The 14,487-nt window shown below is 37.3% G+C and overlaps 1 protein-coding gene across 1 annotated transcript in view; it reads left to right on the top strand.

Annotated features, from left to right (window-relative positions):
• The first annotated feature begins 6,495 nt into the window (after positions 1-6,495).
• Positions 6,496-14,487, top strand: part of LOC120535585 — a 1,589,095-nt gene continuing 1,581,103 nt past the window's right edge. Inside the window, exon 1 of the mRNA XM_039763524.1 lies at positions 6,496-6,632. The gene's annotated coding sequence lies outside the window, so the exon portion shown is untranslated. The remainder of the gene's footprint in view (positions 6,633-14,487) is intronic.

Raw genomic sequence — 14,487 nt, 5'->3', positions numbered from 1 at the left:
TAAAGTCCAGCTGAATTATATTCCCGGCAGCACTAAAATCAAGGCAGGAAACAGCCCTGGACAGAGAGACCGTTAATCACAGGCAAAGTTAATTGTCACGTCGTTAAAATATTTCGAACCAAATGACAACTGAAAACCTGCCCAATGAATGGCTCTGTTGAGAATTAAGGGAGTTTTGGGACTGTACCTGTAGACGTCCGGGTTGGGTACTACTTGGAGTTTTGCCGCTGTTCACGTCTTTTCCCCCGCTTTCGATTTGTCGCTATCTACACGGGGTTTTAGGGGGACATGTCCCACTTGGAGTTTTCCTGTTTAGACGATTGCCGGTAACCTTTTGAAAATAGCACATAAACCCGTCAAATCAAATGTGCATAGACCAATTTGGCGTGAAAACGCACATCTGGCAACTGTGATCACAGGGACAGTTAGGAACGGTCAGTTCACGTAGCAAAGTGTTTTCTGGGATGAGGGAGGAAGACCCCGTTTTAGCATATTTCATAAAGAATGTATACTATTGCAAAGTACTCATCTGTAGCGCCTCCAGCACAGGATTACTGAATACCTAAACCATAATGAGAACACCAGTGGACAGCGACGTGTTGTGTGGATCATCCACAGTTTCTTGCAGTCAGTACATACGTGTAAATCTTTTTGATTTGATGCTTGCATTAAGTTACCGGAACTGCGTATGTAGATCTAACTTGTTTGGTAATTGTTTTATTAGTTCTAAAATTATTTTATTGTAATGTTTCAAAGACTTGTAACAATGTTATTAATTGAAAGGCAATACCCGGTATACACGGTTTGCTTATATACTGTGTCTAGATCGCATGTAAAAGTGTTTCTCATTTTGATCAATTTCATATGCAGAATATAATGAATGCTGATGTTTGCCTCGAAATGCTCATTCGTACAACGTAGTCCCAATAAATGAGGCCCCTCAATTAAGTTCTTTCCACGAGGCTGAAGTCAGCTGCTTATTCTGCTAGCTTACCTATTCACATACCTTGTGCAAAGCAGTTACTTATTCAACGTTAAGAGAAAGATAGATGCCTTTGTAAAAATAACAATTGAGAGTTTTGTCCGGCCCAACGTGGGTAACTGAGTTTAAAGTACTGGCAAAGTTGGCATGCTGTAATATCCAGTGAATGAAATTTAGTGTGATGTTTAATGGTGCCAGTAAAGGGGTAAAACCGTTAGGCCACATTTATTATCACATTTTTGTGTAAAGACAGATACCTTTGTTTAATTACATTTTTGGTCTCTGTTGAGTTATAGAAATAAATATAAAATGGTCTAATTTCTCTTCCCTTTGTTCCCTCACCCCCAGAGGTTTGGAAGTCTTCTAACTTAATACTTGCATCCATTGCATATTATTTCCAGTACTGAATGCTCACATATTATTCCAGTACATAGTTCTTTTTTTGTTCACCCAATGACCTGGACTTGCGATGTCCTGTCAAAATAGTATAGGAAGGAAATACTCTGCTCAAAAAATTAAAGGAACACTTTTTAATTAGAGTATATCATGGTCAGTGAAACCTCTGGGATATTGATCTGGTCAGTTAAGTAGCATAGGGGGTTGTTAATCAGTTTCAGCTGCTTTGGTGGACTACAGGGGCAACAATGAGATGACCCCCAAAACAGGAATGGTTTAACAGGTGGAGGCCACTGACATTTTTCCTTCCTAATCTTTTCTGACTGTTTTTTCACCAGTTTTACATTTGGCTATGGTCAGTGTCCCTACTGGTAGCATGAGGCGATACCTGCACCCTATAGAGGTTGCACAGGTAGTCCAAACTTCATTAGAATGGCACATCTGTACGTGCCATTGCCAGAAGGTTTGCTGTGTCCCCCAGCACAGTCTCAAGGGCATGGAGGAGATTCCAGGAGACAGGTAGTTACTCTAGGTGAGTTGGACAGGGCTGTAGAATGCCTTTAACCCCTCAGCAGGACCAGTATCTGCACTGCCAGAGCCCTACAAAATAACCTTCTGCATGCCACTGGTATGAAGGTCTCTGACCAGACAATCAGAAACGGACTTCATGAGGGTGGCCTCTAGTGGGCCTTGTGCTCACTGCCTAGCACCGTGGAGCTCAAATGGCATTTGCCATAGAATACTAGAATTGGCAGATCCACCACTGACACCCTGTGCTTTTCACAGATGAGAGCAAGTTCACCCTGAGCACATGTGACAGACGTGAAAGGGTCTGGAGAAGCCGTGGAGAACATTATGCTGCAAGGAATTGGTACCATTGACTGGCCCCACACTCCCCTGACCTAAATCCAATAAAACACCTCTGGGAGATTATATTTCAGTCCATCATATGCCGCCAGGTTGCACCTCAGACTGTCCAGGAGCTCAGTGATGTGCTAGTCCAGATCTGGGAGGAGATTCCCCAGGACACCATCCATCTTCTCATTAGGATTATGCCCCGATGTTGCCAGGCATGCATACAAGCACGTGGTGTACATACAAACTACTGAGTACGATGTTGAGTTGCTGCAATGAAATGGATTAGCCTGCTGCATCATTTTTTAACTTTGATTTTCGGGGTGTCTTGGAATTCAGTCCTCTGTAGGATGGTAATTTTTATTTCCATCAAATGATATGGCATCCTTTCATTCCTAACACATTACCTATTCTATATCAGTATAGATATCCAGCATGATTTTTTTCCCCATTGAGATCTGATGTATTTTCAAAGTGTTCCTTTAATTTTTTTAGAGCAGTATAGTTATTCAGATATGGAAGATTGCAGAATATGTAATATATTTATTTTTTAATGCTTTAAACATAAAAGTAATGAAACATGCATGATTGTTTCATAATGTGAAAGCTGTGAAACATGATAATGATGTGGACTGAAATGTCATTTTACTGTATCTTAAGTTTGTGTCCCATTCTGACTCCAGGTTTAACTACATTCTTCAGTAACTCAGGTGTAGCCACCATGTCTCCACTACCAGGTTTGTTTAATCCATTTTTAGTTCTTCTTGGATAGGCGGTGAGAACACACAAAATGAATTCCAACATTGTATGTTACAGCTACATATTTGTACCTTCAAGTAAAACATAGTACAGAACATCACAGTGATAACAATTCTCCAACATACATTTTAACAGAAAATTGTATACTATATATCTGAGAAGAATTTTAACTCTTCCAATGTATTAAGCAATAAATGAGGCATCTGAATTTCTTATCTTTACATTAGAAAAGATAGTTGAGACCTCAACGTTTCAAATTATTTACCAATATCTGACCCTGAGATGACAGCCCAGGAAATGTTGTTAAATCCTAATGACAGTTTCCATTTGTCTGTTAATTAATACAGTTGAGTGATTGTTCCTTTCAAATAGAAATGGAATGATCTGAGGTCAACAATAATTGAAATCTCCCATTCATACACTTATTCAAACCTTTAACTCTGTACGGCTTTGAATCATCTTGGGTAAGCTTTGCACACCTGGATCTGGGCAGTTCATTCCATTCTTCCTGGCAGATCCTCTCAAACTCTGTTAGATTAGATGGGAAACGTTTGTAGTGTAAACTGCCATCTTCAAGTCTTCCCAAAGAAGCTTTTTTGGGGCTTAAATCTGGGATTTGGCTGGGCCACTCAAGGATAGTCAGACTCTTGTCCTCAATCTATTGCACTGTGGTCCTGGCTGTAAACTTTGGATCACTGTCATGCTAAAAGATGAACAGTCACACAACTGTGTGGTTGTGTGCACTCTGCAGCAAGTTTTCTTCAAGGGTCTCTCTATATTTGACTGCATTCATCTTTCCCTCAATTCTGGCCAGTTTCTCTGTCCCTGCTGTTGGGAAGTACCACCAAAGTATGATGCTGCCACCACCATGCTTCACTGCAGGGATAGGATTAGGCAGGTTATGCGCGGTGCTTTGTCTTTGTCAGACGTAGCGCTTGAAAATCTATTCGAACAATTTCAGTTTTAGTCTTATTAGAACAAATCTTTTTCCTCATGCCCTCAGAGTTCTCTAAATGTTGTTTGGCAAACTCCATGCAATTGTTAACCACTACCATAAATATCTGATTGATGGATGTTTGTGGCTATTTTCATTCTTCCTACAGATTCTCTCATCTCAGAGGAGGAATTGTGAAGCACTGTTAGAGTGGCCATTGAGTTCTTGGGCCCCTTCTTGCCCAGTAACTCAATCTGGCCACATAGCCAACTCTCGGAAGAGTCCTGATGGTTCCAAACCTCACTTTTCAGTTATTGGGGCCAGTGTACTCCTGGGAACACTCAGAGCTTTAGAAATGATTATATACACTTGCTGTAATCTATGATTCGCCAAAAATTGATTGTGGTGGTCTACAAAGAGTTCATTGGACCTGATGACTTGTTTTTGTCCTGACGAGCAGTGTGAAGTGTGAGACCTTCGATATACAGATGTGTGCCTTTCTAAACCATGTCCCATCTATTCATTTTGTCACAAGTGGACTACAATGAAGTTCTAGACACATCTCAGAGATAATTAAAGCTAAAGAGGATGCACCTGATGACAATTTGGAATACCACAGCTAAGGGTCTGAATATTTTTATGAATTGGAGACCTCAGTTTTTAAATTTTTTTTTTAAAGTTGCATACCTTTCTGGAAACGTTTTCAGTTTGTCCTTATAGGTTATTGAGTGTAGATTAATGGGCAAAAATGGCAAATTTATGCATTCAAAATTATATCTACAATGCAGTAAATTGTGCAGAAAATGAAGGAGTTTAAATACTTTCTGAATCCACTGTGTATAACATTCAGTTTCAAATGTAATTGTATGTTCTAAATCAGTGTTTCTCAACCTCAGTCCTGGGGACCCCCTGTGGCTGCAGGTTTTTGTTCCAGCCAGATATCTAATCAGTGACAACACCTGATCACACTGATCTCATTTAATTAGCTGGTATTTTTTTTTCTTATTCGACATTCAGAAAAGCATAGCAGCATGATTTTTGCATTTATAAGACATTTATAAATATTTCTGCTTTGCTATAGATTTAAATGCTTATCTTTCTTTTGTTGATTTCATTATATTTTGTCTTTTCTCTGTGCAGTTTTTCCCCCTTCATTGTATCTTAATAATGACAACTTAAAACGTGCAGATCAGATATGCTGGCAAACAACACTGAATTGTGAAAGGCTGCAACTACTTTACTTTTGGACCCACTAATTAGTAAACAATGGGTTAATTAAACAATTAGAACACCTAGAAAAGTAGAATGAAAATCAAGATGAAAATACTGTTAAAAAGAAAAAAAAAATACATTATTCCTATATAACTGCTTGGTACATTTTAATATATATGTATATATTTTTTAGCAAACTTAGTTTCTAATTAATATATTGTTACCTAAACACAGAACTTGGGAAATATCAGTTCACTTAATTACCCCAGGAGTTCAATTAAAAACAGAAGCTGGTTGGAACAAAAACCTGCAGCGACAGGGGGTCCCCAGGACGGACATTGAGAACCCCTATTCTAAATCAATCTAAGTAAAGGTTATCTTTGAAATAAATGATGATATCCCAAGTGAGAAAAGCAATTTAGGGTTCCTGTGACTGATAAATTTAAGTCATTTCACTATATGTCAGGCAAAAGTGACAAAACATTATATTTGGATGAATGCTATAGAAGTACAGTATGTTTATCTTAGATGAAGATTTACTGTTATTTGACAATGAGATAAAAGGTGAGTGTAATCAACAGTATACAACTCTCTATCTTTTATCTTACACAACTAAATTTCCAAAATTTGCTTTGAATTTTTTTAAAACGCTTTTGTAGAGAGGAGATTTGAGTGTTTGAAGGAAACAGTGACTTAAATCTATGATCAGTCTCCACATATATTATGAATTTGTTTCTTTCCAATGAAGCAGAATCCGTTTTTTTCAGTACTGGCGGCAGGGAATGAATCTACATTGAATGGGACATCAATCCCATCACTAATGTGGCTGGATCATGGACATATTAAGGGTTAAGAGGTACAGTATATGGCTCCCTGAGAATACCTAGACAGTTTCCCAATCACGAATACCTGAAGCCATAGAACAGCAGCAATATTAACCTTTGCCATTTATATGTTAAGTTCAAAGTATTTTAGTTTAGCATGATAATCGTCATGACTGCATCAGATTATTATAACGGCTGGTCCCAACTTTCTCCTACACGGAACGTTTTTAATTGTACATTATCCTTACTCTCTTAAAATGCAGCATCCTGGAAAACAGTGTAGCTATTGTATTGTGAAAGCCGACAAGGCTAAACAAGTGACCCAATTATATCGAACGGGCAGGGAAGGCGCGAGTATGCTTCGTGCGGAGTGATTGTTTTAGACAGAAACCTCATCACATACAACGACCGAGTTCCGAGGAGCTGTTTTCGAGAACCGCTGGCGCTGAATCGGTTAAGACCACACTGAGTGGGTGGAGAGGGAATCCCGAGCACTGTTCACTGCGTCTTTGCGGGGGTGAACAGCCCAGAAGGATGGAAGCGTCTAACTGAACATCGCAAGGTGGGAGGAAACTCAGCTGAACAGCTGTTGCTTTACAAAGTTCTTTCGTGTAGAGCAGAATACTTTCACGGAGTCTCGCTTTATTAACTTTTCGACAGTTTCTACGCGGTGAGTCTTTGCAGCTGCATGTGCGTTTTGCCAAAATACAGAAATTATATTTTTCTTACGTGAAAAAAAAAACCAAAGTAAAACACCAACAACCAAACTCGGCTGATGGTTAATATAGCTTATAACAGAGGGAGTTCTTGCTTAAAATATCACGTATTGTGTAGAATATAGGAAGTACACAAAGTTTTATTAAGGATACCATTTTACAGTAATGCTGAACCATATGGAGTTATGACATACAGTACGCGGACATTATGTAAATTACATTACTTGCCCTGTATGTTCATATTGCACAGGTCGAAGTCTTCATTCGCATGTATGGATGCCAGAACATCTGCCAGGGATAGAACGCCTGCTGCTCTATTGCGGTGAATGTTTTATTTTACAAATGCTGTGTTGCGCCGTTTCGGAGAGCGAGAACCCCAGTGTCAGAAGAACAAAGGGGGAGGGGGGAGTACACCCTGTTAGGAATTGGTTAGTTTAACAAGAAAAGTGCATGACTCATGACAGGTCTGGTCCTCAGACGTGCCAGTTCAAGGTACTGGCGAAGCATACTATGCAGAGCAACTGGAAATCATTCCAGATTACCATGTCGCCCACCATAGAAGTATCATTCACATCTGTCACATGCTGCAGGCAGAATCAGTGCTGAAACAGGTATCTCTCCCTTTTAAAGTTTTACATGATGATTTGTCCCCAGTTCTTTTGGCCACTCTTGGAGTCTTAAGAAGTTAGTCTTCTAAAAATGTTTCTTAGGTTATTGAAAATATTAAAGATCAGGGATGAGTTGATCTCATATTAGTTGCCCATTCGCCCAACATTACACTCCCAATTGCTCACCCTCACCCATTGACTGAATCCTTTTCCACCACTCCTTAAATTGACTCACTTAAGATGTATACACTGTAGTGTGAAATGGAGAAAGGTGCATTACATGTTGGACATGCCTTTCATGTTTCCCTCCCCCCTTTTAGATATCATATCACAACTTTGTGTAAAGTGCATGTGCTCACTTGCATGTTATTACGTATTATGTGATCCTAAGTGACTGGGTCAGTTTGAGAAAACTGTGCACCTTTTAATTGAACAAGTGTTTTTAAACCATCCTTTTCTGTTAACTACGTGGCCTGATTTTTTTTTTTTTTTTAAAAATAGTGATTTAATTAATCTTATTAATCATAAGTACTGTAGTAGTCTTACAAAATATGACAGGTACAATGAGGCAGCATTTAGAAAAAGATGCTGGCTGATTACTTGGTAATGTTACTAAATATATTATTGTTATTTACCAAATAAAAGTTAGTAGGTTATTGAAGGTGTGCCCTGCTTATTATATAAAGTTGTAGAATTGGCCAGTTAAACTTCAAGATTTTTCTTTCTTAGAAGCTAATGTAGTGTTTTAAAGACTTGCGTATTGACCTATATCCCTGCTCCTCAGTTTCCCATTATAGGCAAAAAGGGAGCCAGAGTCTATCCTAGTAGCACAGAGAACCTGTGAGGGATCATCCAGAATGGACAATTAGACCATTACTGGACGCACAAGAAGTCACAGTCACTATCGGGCAAATTTAGAGTTCTGCATTAAATGAACAAGCACTAATGTTTTAAAAAGAAACCAATCAGGACATGGGAATTGTGCTTACTCTAAATATTGTGATTATCCTGACAATATAGTACAGGGCACTGGAGTCATGTGACAGCACAGTTAAGCACTGCACATCACTCATAACTATTTTAATACTTTTGAAAGAGCATAAAAACCTGAACCGGTATAAAAATTAAGGTTTTTATATGTTTAATGGTGATATGAAATTCTTGTAGAATAACAAAATGCATACATGCTGTGCTATAACAGTCATTTTCTCAACCCATTTTATGCAGTAAAGAATGTGGCCCTACTGTAGAGTTAGATCCCATTCCTGCAGATTGTAGGGACAAGGCAGGAACCAACACTAGACAGAATAACTCTTCATTGTATTCTGCTGTCCTGTGCCCCAGCTCTGGATAAGCTGGTTAGGAAAATGGATGGATGTATGTAAAGAACTTTAACTTGTAGAGATGCACTGATCAGCACTTGTATGTCACAGGACCAGGATTCTGGTTCAATTTCTGGCTGTGTCTGTCTGTGCATTGCTTTTATGTTCTACCTTTATTTGTTTAGGTTGTCTCCAGGTACCCTAGTTTTCCCCCCATTTATCAAAAACATGTTATCAGGCAACTCAAAATTGTTCGGAGTGGCATTTTCTCCAGGGTTTATTTGCAGCCAGTGACAGCTAATGGAAAAATATGTAAAAAAAAAAAAAAATAGGTGTTTTGATTTTTATTTGTTTATCCAGTTAAAAAATATACACATGGTATAAAATTCAGCTGCATTAAGGGGCTCAGTTAACTGATTTGAAAATTGGAGTATTTAAAGAAGTTTTTAGTTCATCAGCATCAGTTATGTTTTTATTAATTATTTTGTAACCTTTAGTCATTTTCAAAAAGAACACTGATAATAGAATGTAATTGCATTCATTAGTAGACTAAAATAAAATATGGCACATGCTTTTTAACAGTAGTTAGTTTAAAATATGTTATAGTAATTTATATGTTCCAAGGGAAATTTTTGGCTTTTTACACAAACTTAATCAGTATTATAACAAACAAATATATACCAGTATTACTAAAAAGAAATAAGACTTCTGATTTAGCTAAAGATAGAAAGGGCAGTCTGTGCGATGCAGTATAAAGGTGTATTACCTTTAGGTACAGGTACTGTATAAAGGAACTTTGGTGGTGTTTCTTGACTCGCTTCTTCTGAATAATTCATTGGCTGAAGGTGCTCAGTGTGTCAAAGAGAAATTGTGCAGTATTGTTCAAAATGACTATTCTGTTTTCCACTAATACCGCCTTGAGTTCAGAGAATGTTGTAGAATACGTAAAGGATGTCATTACCTACATTAAAGGAATGCAGTCTCCTAAGATAAAAGACCAAGCTTTGCCTTTTCTTATATATAGTAATTAATCTGTGTTACAAGACTAGTCCAGGCTGTCATTAAAGTGGATCCCTAGATACATGTAGGAGTGCACCATCCCTACAGTTCATACCCTGAATAGTGACCGGAAGCCCTTTGGTCTGGCAAAAGTCAACAAACAGTTCCATGGTTTTGCTGATATTAAGTTGCATACAGTTCTCTTTCCACCAAGAAACAAACATTTTCCACCTGAGTCCTATACTGTGTTTCATCTAAATTATGATTCAGCACTGATGGGGTGTATTTATGAGAATTTCTGCAAGTGACTTGTCCTGGGGTTATATTTATAGTCTGGAGTGTAGAGGAGAGGATACAGGACTGGTAATTTGAAACATAGCAAAAATAGGCTTGTGGTGGTTCAATAACTTTCACAAACAACTGTTTCTAATTCAAGTGATTTAAAAATGACCTTGATGATGTCTTATTATTAATTAATGATGTGGAGGGTCTGTGACGAATTGTAGTTGAAATTTCTTAATCCTAACGTTTGTGAAAGAAGTACTCGATGAAGAATTAAAATCTTTGTTGAAATTGCAAGGTATAATTTATTTGCTGTTATAGACTGATGGAGTGCAGGTGTAGATGTTTGCCGATAAATTATGTTATAGAAATTTTGATTCATTATAATGTGTAGATATTGAAACTGTAAAGTTGTACTTAGTATTTACATTACAATTAGAACACATTTATTCACTCTCTTCTTATCGATTGACACTTTTATATATTGTTTCCTTTTACATTCGTTTCCAGATAAATGACCTTTTTTATGCTTTTGCATATCATGTCAGTCTGCCTGTACGCACACAACAGCTCTGCTTTCGTTGGACCAATTTTGTTGAAACTTGACATACGTCCAGGAAATTTTTTGGAAAGTTCAATTTTCATTGAGATACACAGTATGTGAAGAATGCAGAGAGAAGTGAGCTGGTGTCCAAGTGGCTTGCACTGTGCACCTCTCCAAGCATTTGACTAACTTGTATTTTGACATCTGGAATGGCTGTTGAAATTTAAAAATATAAAGCTGGAATGAACTCTGTTAAGGTAAATATAAAACCGTAACCTAAGCCATCACTGAAGCTGCAGCAAATATTTCTCTGTGTTAAGACAGACGAGCTGGCATATTCACCAGAGCTATTCATTATGACGTTTTGAAGTTTTAAAACTGTGTACTGTACATTGTGTTCAAGATATCTCAATGAAAATTGAACTTTCTTGATGCATTTACGCTCAGAGGATGACAATCTCTCAAAAATCGGTTGAATACATTGACCAGAGAGAAAATAGTTCTGGTTATTGATTAATCTTGCTCTCTAACTAGAAACCAAAAACGGATATTTGTAACTTTTAGAACAGCATAATAATACATTCAAACACACACACTAGTTTTGGTGGAGAGTCAAAGAAAGAACATAATCTTAACATCTAGCTACACATCTCGGACATAGTCCATATAATTTTTGAGAGATTTGAAATGCAAGATATTATCTTGGATGCCTTAACTTTATGAAGTTATCACTTAAAGATTTTACTCCTACAAAAACTGAGAAAATGTGAATGTAGCTATAGATAGCAGTGTATTATTAAGCAAATGCAGTCTTATTTACATGTTCAGATTTTTTTAACTAACAGCTTGTAGGTGATCAGCTCTCTGGCAACAAAATTTCTAGTATGGTAAAAGTGCTACATAAATAAAATTCCATAATAATGATTATGATGATAATAATAATACTGGTTAAAGGTGAATTTTCAAATCGGTAACCTCTCTTATCCCAACCTAACAACAGCAACAACTGTTGAACCTATCCCAACACTCACTCAAACTCAGCTCCCTAGTTTCCAATTTAAGTGTCGGTATTTCTTTAGAGTGTGGGAGAAAACCAGTCTCTGCATGAAAACTTTACAGAGCATCATTACAGTCTCATTTCAGCATGGAAAACAACCAAGTTGATAATGTTTGCCCTTGACTCAGTCCATGGTTGCTAAAGGCATGATCGATCTATCTATCTATCGAGAGTGAGACATAGAGTAGATTTGAAATATCTCTATCTTCAGTGATTTAAGATTTTAGTCTGTTTAAGAACTGGGACATGTACTGTATATACTATTGAGTGTTATGTTTTAACACTTACCATTTGTGTTAGTTTTCTTTTAAGAATATGATAAATATCGGTAGATACTTTGATATGTGAATCTATATACTTGTAAAATGAAATGTCTTGGAGAGCTTTTGTTTTGACAGAAATGGTTTTACTGAAAGTTGAAATCTATATTCGGATAAAAACATTGTTTTTGTCTGTTTGGAAAGTTCTTTCTACATCCCACAGATGAGCAAGTTAGATTAATTGGTGATTGGCCTGTTGTGAGAGACACACTTCTGCTGTGTGAAAAGACCAGTGTCCTCGTTTCCACGGTCAAATCAGGATATATAAAAACTAAAGCCACACACATTTTCACGCCAGGTCAAACCATAGCATACGCAAGTTTTCAGCTTGGTTTTGCAAATTGGTGGCACCCAGGGACAAAGCAGTGTTACTGTTCCTGTGTGGTTTCCCTTTATTTGATTCACATCCCTGGTGTGGCTTTATCAAATACACTGAAATTAACCACATATCGTCTTTTTCGTTTAAGGCATCTCTGATCTGATTGTTATCAACCTGTAACAATATAATGATGCACGGAATGGCCAAACTTTTACAAATACCATAGCTGCTTTAGCATTGTTACTCATAGCACACCTGTATCTTAACCCATTGTATCTGAGTGGGAAATCGCAGCTATATAGCAGCTGATCGGAAAGCTCTATGGCAGATTGTGTTTAGTATGGAGTGAACTGTCTGGGGACAGCATCTAACACATGCAGCCATAGCCATGTGCACAGTCTATTTGAAGTTCTCCCATTGGCAAACACATTAGAGCCTTTCCTGTACAAACCTCGCGGTTCAGAAACGGTTTCATACCAAGAGCTCTAAACGCACTCAATTACTTTATCAAATGCTCCTGGTAGAACTGTTTGTACTTTTAAGTACAATTTGTTGTTGTTGTTTTACCATTTTATAGGAAAATAAGTTTATGGAGGATTTGCATAGTGAATCTCATTGTACCATACAATAAAGGAGTTCAATTCAACAGAAGAGAGCACATATTTACAGATGATGACGACTGGCTTCAAAGTCAATTTAGATTTCCAGGAGCTATCTTTTTGGAATTCTTGATATCATTTTTAAAATGAAATGCAGTAAAGTATATATATTACATTATACAGATACATTTTTAACTTCATTTAAATAATGTATACTGTTATTAATTAAATGTCTAGACACTGTGGACAGCGCTAGCGTTGAACTGGGGCCCCGTTCAGGGATTGTTCCTGTTTTGCTCTGTATGCTTGCTGGGACTGGCTTTACCCTGGATGGAGAGATGGATGGAGTAATTAGACTTGCACTGCGAAGATGATATTGTTCCTTAAAAGTTTTGGAGAATTGCCGTTCTGACTTTTATTAAAGAGCTGATTGTGTGGCGATTGGTTACTTGGAGAAAGAAAAGGAAGGACAGGAATTGGCGGCTAGTATGTTTTGAAAGAGACAGTACTGCTGCAATATATTATTTCATCGAGGGTCATGCACGGTGTAGCAAGCATCTTGCGGGTGGCAGGATTGATCTCTGGATGGGGTGCTAGCTCCTCACTACCCCTGCGCCACTGTGGCCCAATGTGTAATACATGCTTTAATTCATTTTATCATGAAAATTATATCAAGCGTACATCTTAGTATTTAAATTGTTCAGAGAGCTGTAATATCGTGGATGTAATGTATTGTGTCCTGTCAGTGTAAAAGAAAGCCCGTTTATTAACAAGCAAGAAGTAATTCACACACATTGAGTACATAGAAGAACACATAGAATGCAAAGCATTTAACATGCTACTTTAGTTATGATTGGATTTGAGAAACTAGTAAATCAAAAGATTTTAAGATGGAGTTTATGACTATTCTACTTTAATCACGTACTTTATTTTGTCATTAAGGTTAAAGGTGACATTTCAAGCTTTTTTCCCCCCACTGTGTTCCTTTTTTTTTTTTTTTTAAACTTTCGATCAGCTTCCTTTGGTTGCTTATACAACTGCTTAAAACAACAAATAGTGCGTTTTTTATTAACTCCACTTGGCATTCCCTAAAATTCCTCTTTTTTTCTCTGTGCTATTGCCATTGTCTTTTCACAGAATGCTGTACTTAAGGGAATATTTATATTGATTTGCATATTCAAAGAGGTGTAATTCTGGGAGGAGTCTGGGAGCATGTGCACGAGCATTACTTTTCAAGCTGACCAGGATTTATGTAGTCGAAGAATGTGGAAGTTGGCTTACGCATGATGTTGTGCATCTGATTTTTTTTTTTTGTGCGTATGCACATTCCAACTTTTGTCTGTATGCCATGTTTTAATGTGAATTCTACGCACGCCATTATATATGATACCCCAGATTCTTCATTTGTCTAAGTTCAAAAATAGATAAATGAATGAAAAATGCATCCTATAGGTTCTAGAAGCTTTAGATTTTTTTTTCTTTAAGGGAAAGCAAAACAAATGGAAACTGAGGATGGTTTCCAAATCCTGCAACTTTCCTCATAATAAAGTATGTTTTAAATAAATGTTTGTTAAACAAAAATGTGTATAATTATATAGGCAATTATATTGTGTAGCCCTCTTATGAAAAAGGAGTTTTTACATTTGTTACCAGGTCTGACCCTGTAAGGGATTAAAATACCAAGTGTTGTAGTGGTTTTAGAGACTGTCAGAAGGCAATATAGCATTACAGCTATTTATAGACCTGACCTAACCCTGGA

The sequence above is a fragment of the Polypterus senegalus genome, chromosome 9 (assembly GCF_016835505.1).
Source record: "Polypterus senegalus isolate Bchr_013 chromosome 9, ASM1683550v1, whole genome shotgun sequence".
Taxonomy (NCBI): domain Eukaryota; kingdom Metazoa; phylum Chordata; class Cladistia; order Polypteriformes; family Polypteridae; genus Polypterus; species Polypterus senegalus.
Note: the sequence above shows the minus strand (reverse complement) of the source record. Positions and strands in the feature narration are given on the sequence as shown.